This window comes from Nicotiana tabacum, chromosome 5, assembly GCF_000715075.1.
Source record: "Nicotiana tabacum cultivar K326 chromosome 5, ASM71507v2, whole genome shotgun sequence".
NCBI classification, from domain to species: Eukaryota; Viridiplantae; Streptophyta; class Magnoliopsida; order Solanales; family Solanaceae; genus Nicotiana; species Nicotiana tabacum.
Genome location: NC_134084.1, coordinates 120,128,775 through 120,149,726, shown reverse-complemented (window position 1 = coordinate 120,149,726; position 20,952 = coordinate 120,128,775). Strand labels below are relative to the sequence as shown.

At 35.7% G+C, this 20,952-nt stretch overlaps 1 long non-coding RNA gene across 1 annotated transcript; it reads left to right on the top strand.

Moving 5' to 3' along the window:
• The first annotated feature begins 11,367 nt into the window (after positions 1–11,367).
• LOC107788069 (uncharacterized) lies at positions 11,368–20,205 on the top strand. Its single transcript, XR_001648533.2, has 2 exons — positions 11,368–11,772; positions 19,029–20,205. It is a non-coding gene; the product is annotated as an uncharacterized LOC107788069 (long non-coding RNA).
• Positions 20,206–20,952: the final 747 nt, after the last annotated feature.

Genomic DNA, 20,952 nt, shown 5'->3' with positions numbered 1-20,952 from the left:
GACATGAGTTTTTAAGCTTTTTAGATGCGTATTCAAGGTACAACCAGATCAAAATGGATCCCCTAGATGAAGAGAAAACTTCATTTATAACAGACAGAGGGACTTACTATTATAAAGTAATGCCTTTTGGTCGCAAAAATGTTGGTGCAATGTATCAAAGTTTGGTAACCAAAATGTTCCAAGAACAATAACAACGACCCAGTATAATCCCACAAGTGGGGTCTGGGGAGGGTAATACGTACGCGGATCTTACCCCTACCCCGAGGGGCAGAGAGGCTGTTTCCAGGAGACCCTCGACTCAAGAAAAAATGTTCCAAGAACATTTAGGAAAAACTATGGAGGTCTACATAGATGATATACTCATCAAAACTCAACATTTAGGGGACCATATATCGCACGTGTCTGACACGTTTCAGATCTTGCAAAAATTCAATATGAAACTAAATCCTGAGAAATGTGCATTCGGCGTTTCATCATGTAAGTTTTTGGGTTTTCTTGTTTCTAACCGTGGTATTGAAGTAAATCCTGCGCAGATTAAAGCCATTGAAGAAATTCCTGACATGCTTACAAGTAAAAAAGATATGCAGAGGTTGATAGGAAGAATTGCAGCCTTAGGTAGATATATTTCTAAATCATCAGAAAAGTGTTTTAAATTCTTTTCAGCTCTTAAAAAGCAAGATCAGTTCGAATGGACTGAGGAGTGTCAACAAGCACTCAAAAACTTGAAGACATACCTGTCAAATCCGTCGTTGCTTGCAAAACCAAAGGTTGGGGAAAGATTGCTCATCTATCTTGTTGTCTCTGAGGTAGTGGTAAGTGTTGTTTTAGTTCGTGAAGACCAAGGTAAATAATCTCCAATTTATTATGTCAGCAAATCATTATTAGATGCGGAGACGCGGTATCCTCAATTAGAAAAGCTTGCACTAATCATGGCATCTAGAAAACTAAGGCCTTATTTTCAATGTCACCTTATTGTCGTAGTAACCGCTTATCCATTACGCAATATATTACACAAGCATGAGTTGTAAGGTAGGTTAGCCAAATAGGCTATAGAATTAAGTGAATATGACATCACATACTAGCCTAGAACCGCGATAAAATCTCAAGTGTTAGCAGATTTTGTGGCTGATTTTAGCCAAGGAATGCAATTAGAAGAAGAAAAAGAATTACAGGTGTTCAACGGATCTAATCTAGAAATTTGGACCTTATTTATTGATGGCTCATCTAATGTGAAGGGAGCAGGCTTAGAAATGATTTTGGTACCACCTACGGGTGAAACCATTCGACAAGTTATTAAATGTCATTCTATGACTAACAATGAGGCGGAGTATGAAGCTGTGATTGCAGGTTTAGAACTGGCACGGGAACTCGGCATTAATCAGATTGTAATCAAAAGTGATTCGCAGCTTGTAGTTAACCAAATGCTGGGGACTTATACAGTCAGGGAAGCACGAATGCAACAATATCTAGAGAAGGTACGAGATTTGATTAGGCAATTTCAAACCTGGAAGGTCATGCAGATATCAAGAGATGAAAATGTAGGAAGATGCCCTAGCCAATCCCGCATCTGCGGCAGACGTGGCAAGCAATGAAAATGCTTTCGTAATTCATTTGTTTCATTCAGTACTCGATCCAGACAAAAATGAGGTAAATTTTAATAACTTAACCTAGGATTGGAGGATGAGATTGTTGCTTTTTTGCAGTATGGTATCGTCCCTCAAGACAAGAAAAAAGTTCACACGCTTCGAATAAAGGCTGCTCAATATTGTTTAAAGCAAGGCAATCTTTATCGAAAAATGTTCGGTGGTCCCTTAGCAAAATGCCTCGGGCCTTCTCAAACGGAATATGTAATGAGAGAAATACACAAGGGACATTGTGGAAATCACGCCGAAGGAAGATCACTGGTAAGAACTATGATTAGGGCAGGTTATTAATGGCCTAAAATGGAAGAAGAAGCGGAAAATTTCGTGGCAAAATATGATAAATGCCAAAGATACGGTAATAACATGCATAGACCTGCGGAGTTGTTACATCTGATCATTGCACCGTGGCCTTTTATGAAATGAGGGATGGATATCGTGGGTCCACTACCACAAGCAAAAGGACAGATAAAATTCTTGCCTGTACTCACTAACTATTTTACTAAATGGGTGGAAGCATGAGCATTCAAACAGGTGCGAGAAAAAGAGGTCAGAGATTTCATTTGGAGGAATATCATATGTCGATTCAGTGTACCAAAGGAAATCGTATGTGATAATGGCCCGCAGTTTATAGGCGCTCAAATCACGAAATTTTTCCAAAGTTGGCAAATCAAGAGGATTACATCTACGCCTTACCATCCGGTGGGTAATGGACAAGCTGAATCAACAAATAAAGTTATTGTTAACAATTTGAAGAAGCAATTAGAAGAAGCTAAAGGCAATTAGCCAGAATTGTTACCTGGTGTTTTATGGGCATACCACACGACAACGAAAACAAGCACGGGAGAAAAATCATTCTCATTAGTATATGGAGCTGAAGCTTTAATTCCAGTTGAAATAAGGGAGCCAAGCGTGAGGTATACGTAAGCGTCAGAAGAATCCAATGAAAAAGAAATACGCATAAACCTTGATTTACTTGAAGGAAAAAGGGAAGTTGCACTAATAAGAATGACAACACAAAAGCAAGTCATGGAATGATACTACAATCGAAGAGCACGATTAAGATACTTCAAGATTGGGGACTTCGTACTCAAGAAAGTTTTTCAATCCACGAAGGCGGCCAATGCGGGTAAATTAAGTCCAACCTGGAAAAGACCCTACAAGATTCATGGTATTGCAGGGAAAGGAGCATACGAGCTGGAAACAATGAATGACAAGATATTACATTCACATTGGAATGTCATTCACCTGAAGAGATACTATTTCTAAGGATTACCTGTCACACCTCCTTTTTCCTACACTCGTAGGGAAGGGTATAAGGGAATTATTCCAATTAAAATGACAATAACCGAAACGGGATTAATTATTTTGAAAATCAGAGTCGTCACTTGGGATAATTTATAGTTTCCCAAGTCACCGGTTTAAAATCCCGAATCGAGGAAGTTTGACTCTATTATCGGTCCGCGAACACAGAAATCCGGGTAAGGAATTCTGTTAACCCGGGAGAAGGTATTAGGCATTCCCGAGTTTCATGATTCTAGCACGGTCACTCAACTGTTATAATTGGCCTATTATCTGATTTTAAACATGTTTTAGCCTATGGTATAATTTTAAATTATTAACCGCTTTTAATTAATTTTAGGGAGATTCAACGTCATCTAAAACACATCTTGAACCACGTTACATAAATGCATTCGCGGTCCACGACACATTTTATCTAGCGTTGTTGAGATTTGGATTTGGGTCACATAAATACGCACCCGAGTTTAGGAAGGTAAATTATTAAAATAACGCGCCTAAAGCAACTACGCGTTCATAAGTTGTTTGGATGTTTCCTACTGCCACTTTGGATTTACTGTAAGGTCCTAATGATGGGAAACTTGGTTGGGAATGAGTAAAGTTTGTAAGGTTTAGGACAAATCTCTTAACCAAGTATACATGAGACAAGACTCAACTAACAGCTAAATTCAAAGTATTCAATAAGCAACTGTTAGGCCCAAATTCAAAGTATTCAATAGGCCCCAAACTAACAGCTAAATTCAAACAAAACCAATGTTCAATCTACATACATACTCTGCAATTTCTTAACAAAACTAGTCATAAACAAAATTAGCAAACAAACCAACATTACAGTGATTCCATGGACCCATTTTATGGAAAATAAATATAGCTAAGATGATGAAGCATGAAACTAACTAACTATACAGAAAAAAAAAAAATTGAAATCGAAACATTTAAACAAAGAGAAACAGACCCAAAGTAGCAGCTATCATTGCAATTGATAAAAAATAAATAGGCGAAAGAGTTAAAATATCGGACCTTCGTATTGAATTTGAGTTGAAATTATAAAGGCGTAATAGCTGGACGGAACTCGACCGAGAAAATATACAGGTTTCCGAAAATTTAATTCTGGCATTTTCTGTTTAGCTCCTCGAGTTTCTATTGACCTATTGGCTTCAGCTGATTTGACAGGATGATGACCGCGTCATCATATTGAAGAACTCATAGAATAACTTTTCTTTATTTCTGTTTTCTTAGCATTCAATTGAGGTCCATTGTAATCTTTGTTCAGACATAGGCAATTGAGTCTCCAATGACTGCTCGTGCTTTTTTTTTTGGAGAGGAAGGGGTCGTTCTTAAGAGATGAAGATGGTCTGCTGTTTTTTGTTGCTTTAGAGTTGTATGAATTGAAAACTTGGGTAGAGTTTTTATAATTGGGTATTTTATATGAAGATGGGATGGATGATGACCATTGTATTAGAAGAAAATAGATAGCTAGGATTAAATCTTGCACTTAAATGAGCTAATGGGTTGAGAAGAATGGGTCAAGAGTAATTGGGTTAGACCATGTCTTTTTGTGTCTCAATTTTGGGCTAAGAAGACTCCAAAAATTATTATTCAAAATCATAGCTAAATTCCCTTAATATAAGATAACTATACTACATGATGCAAAAATAAATTCTAATTAATTAAACTAAACTATATTAAAACATGAAACTATTATATTTTTTTTGTATTCTTCAAGATTATATAAAGATAAAAATAAAGTACTATTTTTGTAATTTTTTTACTTTATGAAAAGTACATAAAATAAAATATTTTTTATAATTTTTATTTTCTTGTAATAAAATAAAGTAAAAGGGTAAAATGAGTTGAAATAGCTATATTGAGCCTAAATTAAATATTTATGTGCTAAAATATAAAAAATCTTGGGGAGGATCAAAAATCACATGTTTACAATACCCACGGTCAGGTGTCCTCAATTTAAAATTCTATTTTTGAATTGTTAAAATTTTACTAACGATTTTAGATGACAAACAAAAAGCTAGCCCATACTAAATGATGAATCACGACCTGCAAGGCACGTGAAATAAATTAAAATTCGCGGTTTAGGGTTACACCTATTCTGATAGAAATTAATACGGGTTAAGTAGTCTACATCTATTATCGTACCTCCGAGTCCCGTATGTTTTATTCCTTTACAGGAAAAGGACCGAGTAAGAGGAGTAATCAAGTGTTCGAGACTTCATACTTCAAAGCTCAAACACTTGGGGGACTATATAATATACATGGACATATGTATAAAGAAGGCAAAAAAGATTGGGAAATAATCAAAGTTCAAGCCTGAAAAGTTTTCTCATTGAATGAGTCAAGTGTAGAGCAAAGTTACGAGCTAAGGCCAAAGAAAAACCTTATCATAGTTAGGTTAAAGGCAATGTACTGAAACGGGTTATAAATAAAAACCTTGTGTGTTATTTTCTTTTTTGAAATTTGTTGTAAGGAAAACAGTTACGAAAAAATTATAGAAGTTACTTAAATACATGTAAGGTATAAATTGACAAAGTTCAAATAAAAACTTGTCGAGGTTATTCCAAAAAACATGTGTATTCCTATTTTTTTTATCGTACATTAACACCATTATGAAGTTGAGACGTCTTCTTCATTAAGTGTCGAATATAAAAGAATCTCTTTTATAAAATTCATGATTGATTTAAAACATTCATGGAATTAAGAAAGCATTTTACAAAATAAAAATGCAAATTATCGAATAAGTTTTTAAATGTAAAGGCAAGACAGAAGTTCAAAAATAGCTACAAAAACTTCTTAATATTAAAAAGTTTAGACTAAGTATGAACTTAGTCATAAACTAAGAGTTGCTTATACAAAATTCCTCGAAAAAGGTCTGGGGACTTAATATTTTCAAAAGCCCTCAAAAAGGACCAAGGGTTTCAACCACATTCCACCAAAGAAAAGGAAAAAAAAGTCACATATCATTTGACTTGTCACTGAGGAGTTGAAGAAGGAACCAAAACAGGGTCATCAGCAGCAGCAGACTCAACTTGACTTGAAGGAATTGGAGTACCCATATCATCTTCAACATTGCCAGAAGCTTCAGCCACGGGAGAAGGAAAGTCTTGGTTCTACCGAGTCTTTTCAATAGTCTCTTTGATTTTGGCTAACTCAGATTCCAAGTTAAAATTCTCCTGGTTAACTTCAACAAGGGTATCATGGCGAGAATTTAAAAACGCCCAACTCACTTCAATTGCGGTTTTATCTTCAAGAATCTCATAATCTCTTTCCCAATCAACAATTTCATTTTTTAGCTTCTCATTCTCGGCTAAGGCAGAATCATAAGAAGTTTGAAGAGATGCATGTGAACTTTCTAAGAAACGAACTTTATCAGAAGATTCCCGGAGGTCTTCTTGAGTTTGAGTCAGAGTCTGCATGAGTTCACCAACATATGCTTCTTTCTTACCTAAGAGAGTCTTCAGCTCTCTGATCTCTTCACTAGCCTTGGAGAGCTGCTCGGAAAAAGAGGTTTTGAGAAGGTTCTTGTCCTTACCTGCTTGATTTGAGGAAGCTTTTTCAACCGCCAACTCTGAAGTTAAAACTCTTACGTGCTGCTCTAAGGTACATTTGCTCTCTTCTAATATTTTCATGTCGATCTGAAGACTTTCATATTGTTCCTTCCAATTGTCCGCTTCCACTTGGTAATCTTGCATTAATTGCTCTGAGAGGGAAACCCTCTTCATCATCTCCGTACCAATTAGATTGATCTAAAAAAAATGAGAACCCTAAAAATAAGAAAAGGGTGAAGCAAAACTTCAAAAAGGATACCTTCAAAGAAGATTGTACTATATCGTTCATCAAGGTCAAAGAACTGTGGCCATCAAGCCTAGCTCTCTCGACTGGACCAATCAAAGGCTTTAGCCACACGTCAGCTCGACCTGATTTCCTCAAAAGGTTACCCTCAACAGGAACTTCAATGGTAACTTGCCTCATAGCTTCACCTCTACTTGAGGAACCAATCTCAATGTGATGAACAATCGAAGGAGGAACTGTTGAAGGAGGAACTGTAAAAGCAGTCAAAACAGCCTGGGGAGGAGCATCAACGGTGACAATCAGGATTGGCAAAGGAGGTATCATAGGAACGGGTATAGAAAAGGAAGCAAGGGGTACTTCATCAGAAATTGGTCTTTAACTTTCACTACCAAACCCGCGGTTAAAAAGCTGCTCAACAGAATCATGAGCAGCAGGGGGAACATCATCATCAGAAATCACCAACGAGGCTTCAACAGACTCGGTGAGAGGAATAGAACGAAGGGGAGATGCTTCATCATCAGAAATAATTCGCCTTCTAGCTCGTGGCCTTTTTACCAAGGAACCCCCATCCTCCTCATCTTCAGAGTCTTGTTTAATAGTAGCTTTTCTTTTCGATGAAGAGCCCAAAATTATCTCTTGGGCCCTTTCCAAAGAAATTCTGGAAGCCGCGACGGCCTCAACACTTGTGCCTCGAATGGGAAATCCTGAAAAAAATAGAAGGATTAAAATAATTCCTGAAGAAAAAATAATGAGTAAGATAAAAGAAACTCTTACCGTGAGTTTTCACTTTCCAGCCAAATCGTTGAGAGAGATTTTTCCAAGATCTACCGTCCATCGGAGCGGTACGTAACAACTTCTCTACCCAACCACAGAAATTGGGAATTTCGTCAACAACTCCCATGGTCTCTAGAAAAGAAAAGGAAAATTAAAATGATGATCATCAAAATTGAGGAAAAAAGGTACGAGAAAGTTATTAAAAAGAAAACTCACGTGCAAAATTTCACTTCTCAGGGAAGGGAACATTTTCATCACCCACTAAACCAACAGTGGGGGCAGCAACAAACTTGGTATACCAGCCACAGTCTTTGTCATCTTCTGGACTGACCAGAACTCTTTTGCTTCTTGCCACTAGAGTAAAGACTCCTTGGCGAAAGAGTTTAGGAGAATAGAGGTGGATTTAATGAGAAAGTAAAGAGACAGTTGAAGCATCAGTTCCAGGGAAAAATTAAATGGCAGCAAATATTCCCGCTTTAATGAGGTCCACTTGCCAAATATTCTATTGATGAATAAATGGCAAGTGAGGGGACTATCTGTATTGGGAAAAATTAAGTTTATATGTGGAATTCAATATAAGATGACACGTCATGACATGTGGACCAGTTAAAGAAGAATAAGTGATGAAGAATAATCAAAGAGGCACGAGCTTCAATATGCACGGGCAGACATTCAAATAAAAGGCGAGGAAGACAGGTGCTCGAACCTCTTTATGATGGAAGAGAATGAATCTGATAGTAAATAAGGAATAGATACGTACTATTGGGCATTAAATGCGGAAACGTTAAGGAATCTGTATTGAATCAAATATGATTGCTGATTGTAACGTTACATTAAATAACATTAAATGCCATTAATTGACAATAATGGCTCGATTATGGAAGAAACGAAACGTACCACTTAGAAATAGCTATAAAAGGAGAAGATTGATCATTTGTAAGGACACGAAATATCATCGGAATATATTGATTTACTTTGTTTTCTTCTGTTCATCTCATTATTATCAAAACCAATTTCTTTTATCCATTTTATATATTGATTATCAGTAATCCGAGTTCTTCTAAAATAAAGTTTTGACCGAAATTACTATTTTTGGTTAAACAATTACGATTTTTTTCAAAATAAACTAAGGTACACGTTCGCTTGACTTTGGTTAAATAATCTGGAATAATAATAAATCATGATTAATTGTGGACACGTACGCGTGACATGATTTTTTTACGCGCCAAATAAATGAGTACACGCACGCGTGCTTCGTTTTAGGATAATTTCTTAAGTAGAAGCGGTTAAAGAAGTAAATGCACATAGGTTTAAAAATAAGTAGTTAAACAATCTAAGCCAAGTATAAATTGCTAAGCGACCGTGCTCGAACCATAGAACTCGGGAATGCCTAACACCTTCTCCCGGGTTAACAAAATTTCTTATCTAGAGTTTCTGGTTCGCAGACTTTTAAATAAAGTCAAAAATTTCCTCGATTTCGGATTAAAAAATAAACTGGTGACTTGGGATACCAAAAATAAATTATTCCAAGTGACAACTCTGAAAAGTTAATTAAATAATTCCATTTTGAATAATGTCACTTTAATTGGAAAAACTCCCTTATACTCCCTCTCGGGTGGTAAAAAAGGAGGTGCGACAGTTATAGATTTATATAAAAACCTAAAATTTTATTAAAAGAAGCCTAAAAATCGATTTAGTACGGTACAGTTCGGTCGGTTTAGTCGGTTTTTAAATATCCATTGACACCCCTTAAGGCCATTAGTATTTTATAGTAATATATTTCGATTTTTACTATGATTTCAATTTATTTTTTTCTCTACTCTTATTTGAAAATGCAAAAATAGTTTCATATATGATATAGTTTTACTTTAATTAACTGAAATTAATTTTATATTTTATATTATATTATTTAAAGGGAAAAACTTTTAGTTTGTTAATTGGAATTTTTACCGCCTATAGCAAAGGTTGATACCTTATTTATTTTAAATAAATACCATTTTAAAAAATTATATTCCATAGCTACCTTTTGATTTTTATAGCCAAATATTTATTTATGGCCACCTCCCACCCTTAAGCCATAAAATATGCTTTGTATTATTTTTCTCTCTCATTCTTTCAGATTTTTCTCCACCCTCTCTCTGAACACCAGTTTTCTCTATGAATGCAAACTCATGGATTCTCTCTCATCAGATCTTCCGTCGATCGTTCTTTCGAGTAGTCAACAAGAATTTTCTGGGACTTTAACTTCTTGGCAACTTTCATGGCTTTCTTAGCCAAAAGCTTAGCAATTTCTTCTTTAGCGATCTTTCTCGTTTTTTTCTTCTCTCTCATCACTGCTGATGGAATCATGGTCGGAATCTGATGGGTCGTTGAAAAATCGTCGGCAAAAAACTTAGCAATTTCTTCTTCACCGATCTTTCTCGTTTTCTTCTTCTTTCTCTCATCGTTGCTGATGGAATCATGGTCGGAATCCGATGGATCGTCGGAAAATCGTCAGCGAAAAATAAGTCGTCTCAAGTTTGGGGCTGAGCAATTTGAAGATTCTGTTACCTTTTTTTTAAGTATATTTAATTGTATCTCGCTGTATTTTCATGTATTTCATTGTATTCATTATCTTTTTTTTCATTGTATTTCATGAATGTATTTATATATTTTTTTAATTAATATAATTTATGTATTCAGATGTATATATGTATTCAAATGTATCAACATTATGTATTCATATGTTTTTGCACTATAGATGAATTTTGGTTGAAAACAGAGACACCCACGAATGATATCAACAGAAAAGGGAAGGACTAGAAACTTGACGATTGCTCTGTTTTGATGTATTTATCGTCTGGGTAAAATATTCAGATTATTCGCGTCAAAAACAGATTATGGGTGATGTAATTGAGTTATATTAGGAGTCTATTATGTTAATTGGTTTACTTTCTATTTAAAAACAGCTGAATAGGCCACGAATCACGCTATTTACGTTACTATATTCACAAATACATATCGTGAATGCAGTCGAATACAATAATCTATCTAGCTATAATCCCCTATTTCACGCCGAGTTTTGTTACTGTATTCATGAACACAAAGCTTAAATACATTGAATACACTCTAAAAAAACTTAAAAATATAGCTATATGAAGTAATATAGTAGTAAATGATAGCTACAACTAGCTAATAACCACTAAACAATAATGATTTGTGAAAATTTCTCTTATTAATTTATGGACTCTAAGAATTGAAGAGTCCCAAAATTTAAGCCCAAATTCGGCCAAGCCCAGATCCCTCAACCCTTGAACCCATCTGGTGACCCATTTTCATCCCTTGACCCGTCCCAGATACACCCTTTTAATCCTAGCCATTCATTTCATTTAATCTAATGGCCCCTAGTCTTTCACTCATTGATATAAAAACCACTTTATAACCTAACCCTAATATCCTCTTTAGCAGCCGCACACCTTCTTCTTCACAACTTCACTGTCGCCTCCTCACACCACAACTCGCCTAAAAATGCTAAACCGGCATGTGCTTGGTCCCCTCTCTTCCCCCTTATCTTCTTCCACACGAATTTCTTCCACGTGGCCTGACAAATAACGGATTTCGTACTATCCAATTCTGTCTCGTCCCCTCACGCGCTCTTCATCTCACACGAAATTCATTTGAAGATGGGGATAGGATTAATGGGGAGCGTAGGATTGAGTCTCACTCAATCTACTCCCTCCATTTGTCTTCTACTTGTTTAACAAAAGAATTTTGGATTTTTGGGAAAAAATTCGAATTTCTTGGGAATTAAGTATAGAAGGTTCGTGATAAACCTTTATATATGGGGTATTGACGGAGAGGTTTTTTTTTCGGGGTTCGAAAAATTGGGGAGTGAGGGCTAGGGTTTGGAAAGAGGGGTTTCTGTTGATGTCCATTCTTCAATTTTAGCTTAAATTCGAGAAAAACCAAAAATACAAGAAAAAAAGTTGGAATTTAGTGTCCTTGTTTAAGTTTTGTTTTCCATTTCAAATCTGAAAAATACCAAAACATATATACGCATATTACTGTTCATTTTGTGGTTTTTCAATATTGGGTTTGGCTTCAAAAAAAAAAAGGAGGTCGATTGATGTGCTGAGGTTCGGTTCGAGTTTGTTGTCAAGTTCGTGATTTCGGCTTGCGTTCCCGTCCGATTCTTGTCGCGGTTTCCTCGCTCAAATTTTGGTGTCAAGGCCTTGTACTTGCTTATTTTTGTATAGAGAAAGGATTTGCTCAACAGGTTTACTCTGTTCTCTTTCCCAATTGTTTGCGATATTATTTTGTGTGTGGCGATAAATTACTCCTTTATCTTGGCCATTTGCTTATCTGTTATCCTTGATTTGGTGGCCTGTTAGAATTGCTAAAATGATTTTTTTTAATATCTATCATATGGTCTATTCTCGTAAGGTTAATCCCTTGTCGTAGTTGTGGATTTGAATTTTGGTTCGTCTTATTTTATTTCCTTTTCCTTACCATCATTCTAGTTAGTTCGAAAGGAAAGCTCTGTCTGGTTTTAAACCCCAAGGCTGCTTGCCAGAGACGTTCTAATTTTCAGCAGTATACTCACGTTCCTTCTTAGTGATTTTGTCATAGAGTTAAAATGAAAATATTCAAGTAGTTAACAATGAAAATTTCTATCTACAGTCATGCTAAAATTATCATGAGAAATACATATTACTGTGTTGGAGTGATACCCATGAAGATTTAGTTTATAAGATCATTTTCTTTATATACAAGAAGGTTTGCGAGTAGTTTTATTAGGATCCTACAGATTTCATCAATTTTTCTTTAAACGATGTAACTGATATGAATGTGTGTTCTAATGATTTGGTCCTTTTCATTAGGTTAGCATTTTAGTGTCAGTTGTCGGCAAGATATGGCTAGTAATCTTAGTTAGCGTTTGACCATAGGTTCCCAAATTTGTTTTGAAAAATCTTGATTGGGGTGAAGTTGAGTTTGAAGATGAAAATGTGTTTGGACATACGTTTTCAAAACATATTTCTCAACTTTATTTTGAAAAAACATGTATATAATTCCCAAATTTTGGGATTTTGGCCCAAAATCAGCAATTGGGGTGATTTTGGGATTTGGGATTTTGCCAAAATATGGGCAAAATTTATGGCCAAACATGAGTTTGCCAAATAAATCCCTAATTTATTTTGGAAAAAGTCATGGCCAAATGGGTCCTTGGTATTTCAGTCACATGCTTCGAGGAGATATTGGATAAAAAACAAAAGATACATTATTTTCCTTCGAGGAGATGTTGGTATTAATGATTTTTTTTCAAACATTTGTGAGTTTTCGGGAGTCAGTGTCATGTGTTAATTCACAAACTTCTTTAACCGCTTCATGTTTAGAATCATCATTTGCTAGAATTGTTTGGGTGTTTCTTGTTTGGATTGTTTGAATATTTACGGGCCATGGGATTTAGGATTTAAACAGAATTGAAAGAAATTAGCATGAACGGACTTTCATTTATTTATTTTAGTTTATTTTATTATTTCTACTCTTCTTCCATAACTGCTAGGAGCATGTTTAGGCCATAAACACCTAGGTAGGCAAACCTTAGGTCTTATATTTTATTTTATTCGAGATAAGAGGTCGTTCCCTTTAGGTCTTATATTTTATTTTATTCGAGATAAGAGGTCGTTCCCTTTAGTTTATACTCGAGGAATGCCCCCATAGATTGTGTATATATTTTTATCAGGGGAATGCCCCAAAGCGAATGTAAAAGGAAGCTGAGGCATCATCGAGGGAGCATTAGCCTAGCGTAGTGTATAACTTTTGGTACTTATTATTTTTATTTTTATTTTTCTTAGGTGGGGACAACCTCGAGCCTCTTGTGTGTTTATTTTTCTTTCGTGTATTTTTTGTCTTAGTTTGAGTATCCTTTAAAGTCAACTAGATCAAGTATGCAACCATACTAGTTACGGGCCTCGGGGAATGCCTAACACTTTCTTCCAGAGTTAAATGAATCCCCTTTCTTGGAATCTTTGGTGCTGTCCGTTTTAGAATCAAAATGTGTTTTTTGAAGGAAAATTATTACTTTAAAAATAGTGACCTTACACACCGAAATCAAATGTCGGGTGGCGATTTTGAAAAATCCTTCGAAACACAATCTTTTGTCACTTTCTAAATGATAATCCTTTTGAGCTTTAAAATCACTTTATATATTTTAATGAGGGTTAGTTAAGGTAAAAAGGGGTGTGGCAATACTGAAGAACTATTACTAGTCTTTCACCATCAATGAATTGCCTTAGCTCTCCTCTACCTGACTTGGTGCCTGTCACGACCCGGAATTCCCACCTTTGGGATTGTGATGACGCCTAACATTTCTTTTGCTAGGCAAGCCAACGTTAGAGTAATTTTTTACCAAATTTTAACCACTTTGAACAATTTAACTAATTGAACGGAAATGAAGTCCAAAATAAAATATGAAATCGCGTAATAATCCAATATCTAGTATAATCCGGATCTGGAGCCACAAGTACAAAAACTTCTAGAGTTTCTACAAACATGGTTTGAAATAAGTACAACTGTCTCGAATGAAAGGAACAGTAAATAGGGAACGAGGAAAGGGACCTCAAGGTCTACAAACCCAGCAGATCTACCTCGAGTCTCCAAAAGCTAATCCAAGCTGATCCACCTCGCGTATAGCTGAGATCAGTACCAAAATCTGCACAAGAAGTACAAAGTGCAGTATGAGTACAACCGACCTAATTTACTCAGTAAGTGTCGAGCCTAACCTCGATGAAATAGTGATGAGACTATGACATGACACCCGCATAATTAAACCTGTATAGACAAAAATATACGTACAACATAACAACAAATAAAGATTAAACTTGTACTATTGGGAGGGACGTGCGAAAGGAGGTATAAGATATGGTAACTACAGGAAGGAATGATAACAAGAAACAATCAATAAACCTTCAACCAATAAAACGAATAAACGTAATGGATAAAACTGCACGACATTACCCTTCATGCTTTTACTCTCAGCCTCACCATGAAACAGTAATAATGGCACGACATCACCATTCGTGTTTTACTCTTAATCTCTCCATAAAATGATAAATATGCCACGACATCACCCTTCGTGCTTTTCGCTCAATTTCATCATGAAACAATATATACAACACGACATCACCCTTCGTGCTTTAATTCCCTTCCTCGCTATGTATTAATCAATAATTGCAACAACACTCGACGCGACATCACCGTTTGTGCTTTACCACTTTCCCTTACAATGTAACAATGAACATATAACAATAGGGAGATAGAATAAGCAAGAACGAGTCTTACGTCAACAATGGAACGATCAATTTAGTAATAAACTAGTCTAAGCATGGATATCATGATCAAAGAAGGAAGTAAATTACAAATAACAAGTCCCACCCGCATGCTTTAACCCAAAAACAACGCATAAGTACTTGTCCCCTCACATATATGTTGTACCCAACCATTAAAGATGTAGCAAATAGGCAAACAAGTCCAAATCCCTCAGTCAAGGTTAACCACGACACTTTCCTCGCTCCAAAAGTCAACTTAAAGCTAAATCACGGCTTTGCCTTTCGAACAACCCTCCGAACCAACCAAAGCTATGAATGTAAAAGATTCAATTTAGGTCATTATTAAAAAAGTCAATAAAAGTCAACTCCCAGGCTCGCTTGGTCCAAACCCGAAATTTGAACCAAAACCCGATTACTCATTCACCCCCGAGCCTGATTATATAATTTGTTTCGAAATCCGACCACAATTTGAAGTGTAAATTCCAATTTTACAAAAATTCTTAATTCTACCCAAATCCCCAATTTCTACAATGAAAATCCTAGATTTTTGGTTAAAGTCTTATGGAATGTAATGGGTAATTGAAAGAAAATAGGTTAGAATCACTTACACCAAATAATTGGGTAAGAAGATCTCTTGGAAAATCGCCTCTAAGGTTTCTAGGTTTGAAAATTTGAAAGAATGAGGAAAATCTCGTCTAACTCAGCTTTTTACCAGGCGAAAATATTGCGAACCCCGCAAATGCGAGATTTCTTTCGCAAATTCGAAGTCCCCATATTTCTGCTATCATCGCATTTGCGATGATTTGTTTGCAATTGCGAACCCCGCAAATGCGAGATTTCTTTCTCAAATTCGAAGTCCCTATATTTTTGCTATCATCGCATTTGCGATGATTTGTTCGCAAATGCAAACTAGGCCCTACCGCAAATGTGAACAAGCTTCCCCCCAATCCCTATCGCAAATGCGAACAATTTGGTCGCAGATGCAAACATGCCTCTTTCGCAATTGCGGCAGAGTACTCGCAATTGCGAAAACTGATCCCCCAGCCCATGCTCGCAAATGCGATGATTGCTTCGAAAATGCAAGGCTCGCAATTTCGAGCCAGACCTCGCAAATGCGAGATTTGCAGCAGACACCAGAAACTCAATGCATCACCTATCTATCTAAGTCCAAACTCACTTCGTAGCGTATCCGAAACTCACCCGAGCCTTCGGGGCTCCAAACCAAACATGCACACGAGTCCAAAAACATCATGCGAATTCGGCCGCATGATCAAATCGCTAAAATGACATCTAGAACTATGATTCGGATACCAAATCAAATGAATTTTTCAATGAGACTTTAGAATTTCTATTTTAGCACTCGGACGCCCGAATCACGTCAAACCAACTCCGTTTTTCACCAAATTTTACAGACAAGCATAAATATAGTAATGAACCTATACCAAGCTCCGGAACCAAAATTCAGGCACATCAGCAATAAAGTCAAACTTTGGTCAAATCTTTGAACTCATTAAACCTTTTAACTTCAAATTTTTGACAAAATGCGATAACCCGAGCTAGGGACCTCCGAATTCAATTATGGGCAAACACCCAGGTCCCAAATCACGATAAGGACATATCGGGACTGTCAAAACATGTATCCGGATCTGTTTGCTCAAAACATTGACCGAAGTCAACTCAAATGTATTTTAAGGCACAAATAAATTCACATTTTATCAATTTTTAACATAAAAGCCTTCCGGAAAAAGACACAGGTTGTGCACGCAAAATCGAGGAAGGCCAAAATGAGATATTTGAGGTTTCAAAATACGAAATTGAGGTTTAAAACTCTAGATGACCTATCAGGTTATCACATCATCACAGTGCATAGTATCTTTTGTTTTGCCAATGCCCCTAGTCCTGACTAGTTATCCCACTAGAAAGCAATTTTTCCTTCTTTCACGTTCCAGGAAATGAATTTCTCAACTCCAGGCTTCACTTCCATTAATCCCTTCCATACATGTGACTGCCCATAGGACTATCTCCTTGCAACTAGATGAATCCTTTTGCCATATTTGGTTCTCTTGGTCATCATTTTGCTTTTCTCATGAGGAAGGAGGTGCAAGCTTTAGGTATATCCATGATATCTCCCTCATTTTTGCAGCTAAAAATTTGTGGAGGTTTAGAACTCCAGGATAAACTCCCTCAACATGTCTTAACCAAAATCTCTGGCATTAAGCTTGGATCTAAAGGGAAAGATATTCTTATTTGGTGTCCAATTTCCGATGGTTCGTTCTTGTGTCAATCTACTTCTAAAGTTTTGAGAAGTGCTAGGGGAAGTACAATCCTCTGTTTTAAAAGACAGAATTGGGACTCGTCCGGGACTCGCCCCGGGGCGGAGCACTCGTAAAACGCCCCTGGGCTTATGTGTGGGGCTTAGTTCCGCGAGACTTACGCCTCGGCCATCGGGGCTTACGCTTCGGACACGCCCAACGCCCAGCGTACTGGGCTCGCCTAATAGAACTTTATGCAATTGTATGTAATTAACCTTGTAAATCCTCAAATTTTCTTAATAAATCGTTGACTATTTAAAATTACTTTTTTCTTAATCATAAATCATTAAGTTGAGAGTATTTTATGTCATAATTAAAATAAAAATTATTACACACTATCCACTAAGACTAGGGGTGTCAATGGATCGGTTCGACTGGTTATTTTATAAAATTTATACCATACCATTTTTTCGGTTATTCTATTATGTATAACCAAAATTGGACTTTTCGAAACCGTCCCAATCATGTCGGTTTCTCTTCGGTATTGGTATCGGTACGGTTCGGTAAATTTTCGGTAATTTTTTTAATGTCATGTAAAAGTCACTAGTAGAAGTAGAATGCAATAACATACATACTTTTTTAGGACTTAGCAAAGTTCTCTAGATATTTTTATAGTTTAAAAGGTGATAGAATTAAGAAAATATGAAAGGTGGCTAGAGTATAGATCAATCAACTATTCTACATCATCATAAAAGAAACTACGCAAATACAAAAATAATATAAATCACACGAGTGAAAAAAATATTAACTAAATTGGGATTCAAGAATAATGTTTATAGAAGATTAAATATTCAAGAAGATACATGAAAATCATACGAAAGGAAACATGTTTAATACATTATAGATTGCTACTCATACTCGACACAATACCTTGTGTCTTGCTAGTAAATATGCTAGAAATAATTTAGTTTCAATAGGAGTATCAAAATAGGTTTGGAGGATTTTAAGTTTAATTACGTGTTGGCTTGTAACTGTTTCATAATTCAAATGCCCAAGAAAAATTTAATGCTTTATTAATTTTAAACTTACTGTATAAATATATTATTCACATTGTAAATTTATTCGGTACGGTTCGGTATTTTTTCGGTTTATTTTCATAAAATAAAAAACCTACCCTAATTATCGGTACGGTTATAGATTTATATAAAAACCTACGGTTTCAATAAAAGAAACCTTAAATTCGGTTCGGTACGGTACGGTGCGGTCGGTTTAGTCGGTTTTTAAATATCCATTGACACCCCTAACTAAGACTGCTATGATAGTTAATTTTAAATAAATCCTTCATTTTAAAAAGTATTTACTTATTAACCTTTGTTACGTCTTTACTATATAATATGGTCCATAATTTTTTTATAATTATTTTTATCATGTTTACGAGATACAATACTTATTAATTTAATAGCTCAGTATTAGCTAGTAACTATTTACAAATAATTAGTTATCATGGTAACATATGGTGAATTATGTGTCACTTTATTAACTTGTTGAAACTTAAAAATAATTGATGCTAGAGAATCATATTTAAATTGTGAATTATGTTTTTATATAAATTCTCTTTCATATAGAAAGCATATTAAATAAAAGGAGTAATTTAAGAAAAATATAAAATTATAATATCGTCTTTAAGAGATACATATAGGATTTCGTATCGAATACATTACTTTTGATGTTTGAGTTGTAACGACGTTGCAGCTAATTTGCATATTATGATATATGTCATACTTTTCGCATTGTTCATAGTTGAATAATTTATAAATATTTTAAATAGATTATTTGTTATAATTTTGTGATTTTAATGTAATTTTTATAATTATTTTTTATTTTATACTTTCTTAAAATTCTTGAAATTAGTAAAATTTAAAGATCCGTGGGACTTACGCCCCATGTCTCAGGACTTACGCTTCGCCTCGTCAGAGGTAAAACGACTCGCCTCTCGCCCCCGCCTTTTAAAACACTCACTGGCCAAAAGATTAGGCATAAAAAGCTACCCTTCAAGGTATCTTGTTTTCATGCTAAGACTATCGTGATAAAGATTACCAAGTGATGAAGTCATCAGAAGATATGGGCCAAGTAGATGTCATTGTTGCAGATACCCTCAGGAGGACACAATCCAACATACCTCTATATCAAGTTGGAAGGTCAGAAAAGTTTGGCAAATTTTTGGAAATGCATTTAGGATATCTACTAACTCAAACCTGAAACTCTTTTTGATGAATTGGTGGATGGTTAAACAAAGGAATGAAATACATTCATTTGCTTTGCAATATGTTCTCTCTATAATTTGTTGGGAGTTATTGAAATAAAGGTGCACTGCCTAATGTATAGAGCATTATTTTTCGGATTATCTTCTGCTTACAGTTCAATTCAAGGGAATGAACTGGAATGGCATATGGGCCATTATTTGTGCCAGAATTAAAGGTCTAGAACTCAAACTTCAAGTTAATATTGTAAAGTGGCAACTTCCTCCAAGTGGTAGGCTGAAATTGAACACAAATGGTAGTAGTAAAGAGTTACAAAAAACTGCATGGATTGGTGGCATTGTTTGAAATGAAAGTGGAGATTTAATTATGGCTTTCTCTAACCAATTCAGTTCTGCACTAACAATGTTGCAGAAGCTAAAGCTGCCCTGTTTGGAATCTCTTGGTGTCAGTTTAATATGATAGGTAATATTGTCTCGGAGATGGACTCTATGCTCATAGTTACTATGCTGAAAGGAGCCTTCAAACCTTCTTGGGACATTAGAGATGATGTCATCGAAATACAAGCTACTATTGCAAGTGCAACTGTTCAACACTGCTATAGAGAGGCAAACACTGTTGTTGATGCCCTGGCAAAATGGAAGCTCATTACAAAACCTACCTCTATAGCTAAAATGTTCGTATATCAGTTCAGGAGCGCGCTGTCTTCAACTGGAGAAAATATGGGTTCCTAATAAGGATTAGACAAACAAAACTATCACATCAACTTGTTAACCAGTGTTAATGTTTATGCTTTTCACAGTTAACTCTTTGGTGATCACATTGATATATTATGTAAAAGAGGATTCCTCCTCAAATGCAGTTTTCTTGCCTTTTCAATTGTCGTCTAGAATGGCTAAGGTAACTCTTCATCTTGTACCAGAGGCAAAGGTCTATGTCCTCCTCCATCTTATGCTATTTTGTGACTCTATATATAGGTAGGGGTGAAGCCCAACCCCCATCACAATGATGGACTTTTAACGAATGAATTGGGAAAAGCCAACAGAAAGATTCGGTTATAACTTTGTAGAGCCGGAAAAAATATTGAAGAACTATGATATTTTCGGTGAAGAAGATACTTATTTTGTAATGACAAAAAAAATAGGGACAATATTTAAAGACCAATCCTTTAGAGGATAACCGATGCAATTTGACATCCTCTAACAACGGAGAAATTAAAAAATAGTCAGATGTACAAGTGGTCATTCAAAAATAGTCACAGTTTCAAAAGTCATCAAAATTTAGTCACTTTTCATGTAAAGATAAATCTGAACGAAAACATTATTCAATATTCGGAAAATATTCCAGCATAATATACTAGAATTCCAGTATAATGTACTGAAACTCCAGTATAATATATTGGAGTTCCAACAAAGTATACTGGAACTCTAGTATATTATACACTGGAGCTAGCAAAGTATGCCGGTCCAGCATAATCTGCTGGAAGTTTATGTACAAGTGCACCGAACTCTAGTATATTATGCTGGATCGGTCTCTATTGCAGCAAAATAGTGGGTATTTTTCAATGACGTGGTGAACACTGGCTAATTTTGAATGACCAGTCCGAAAATTTGCTAGC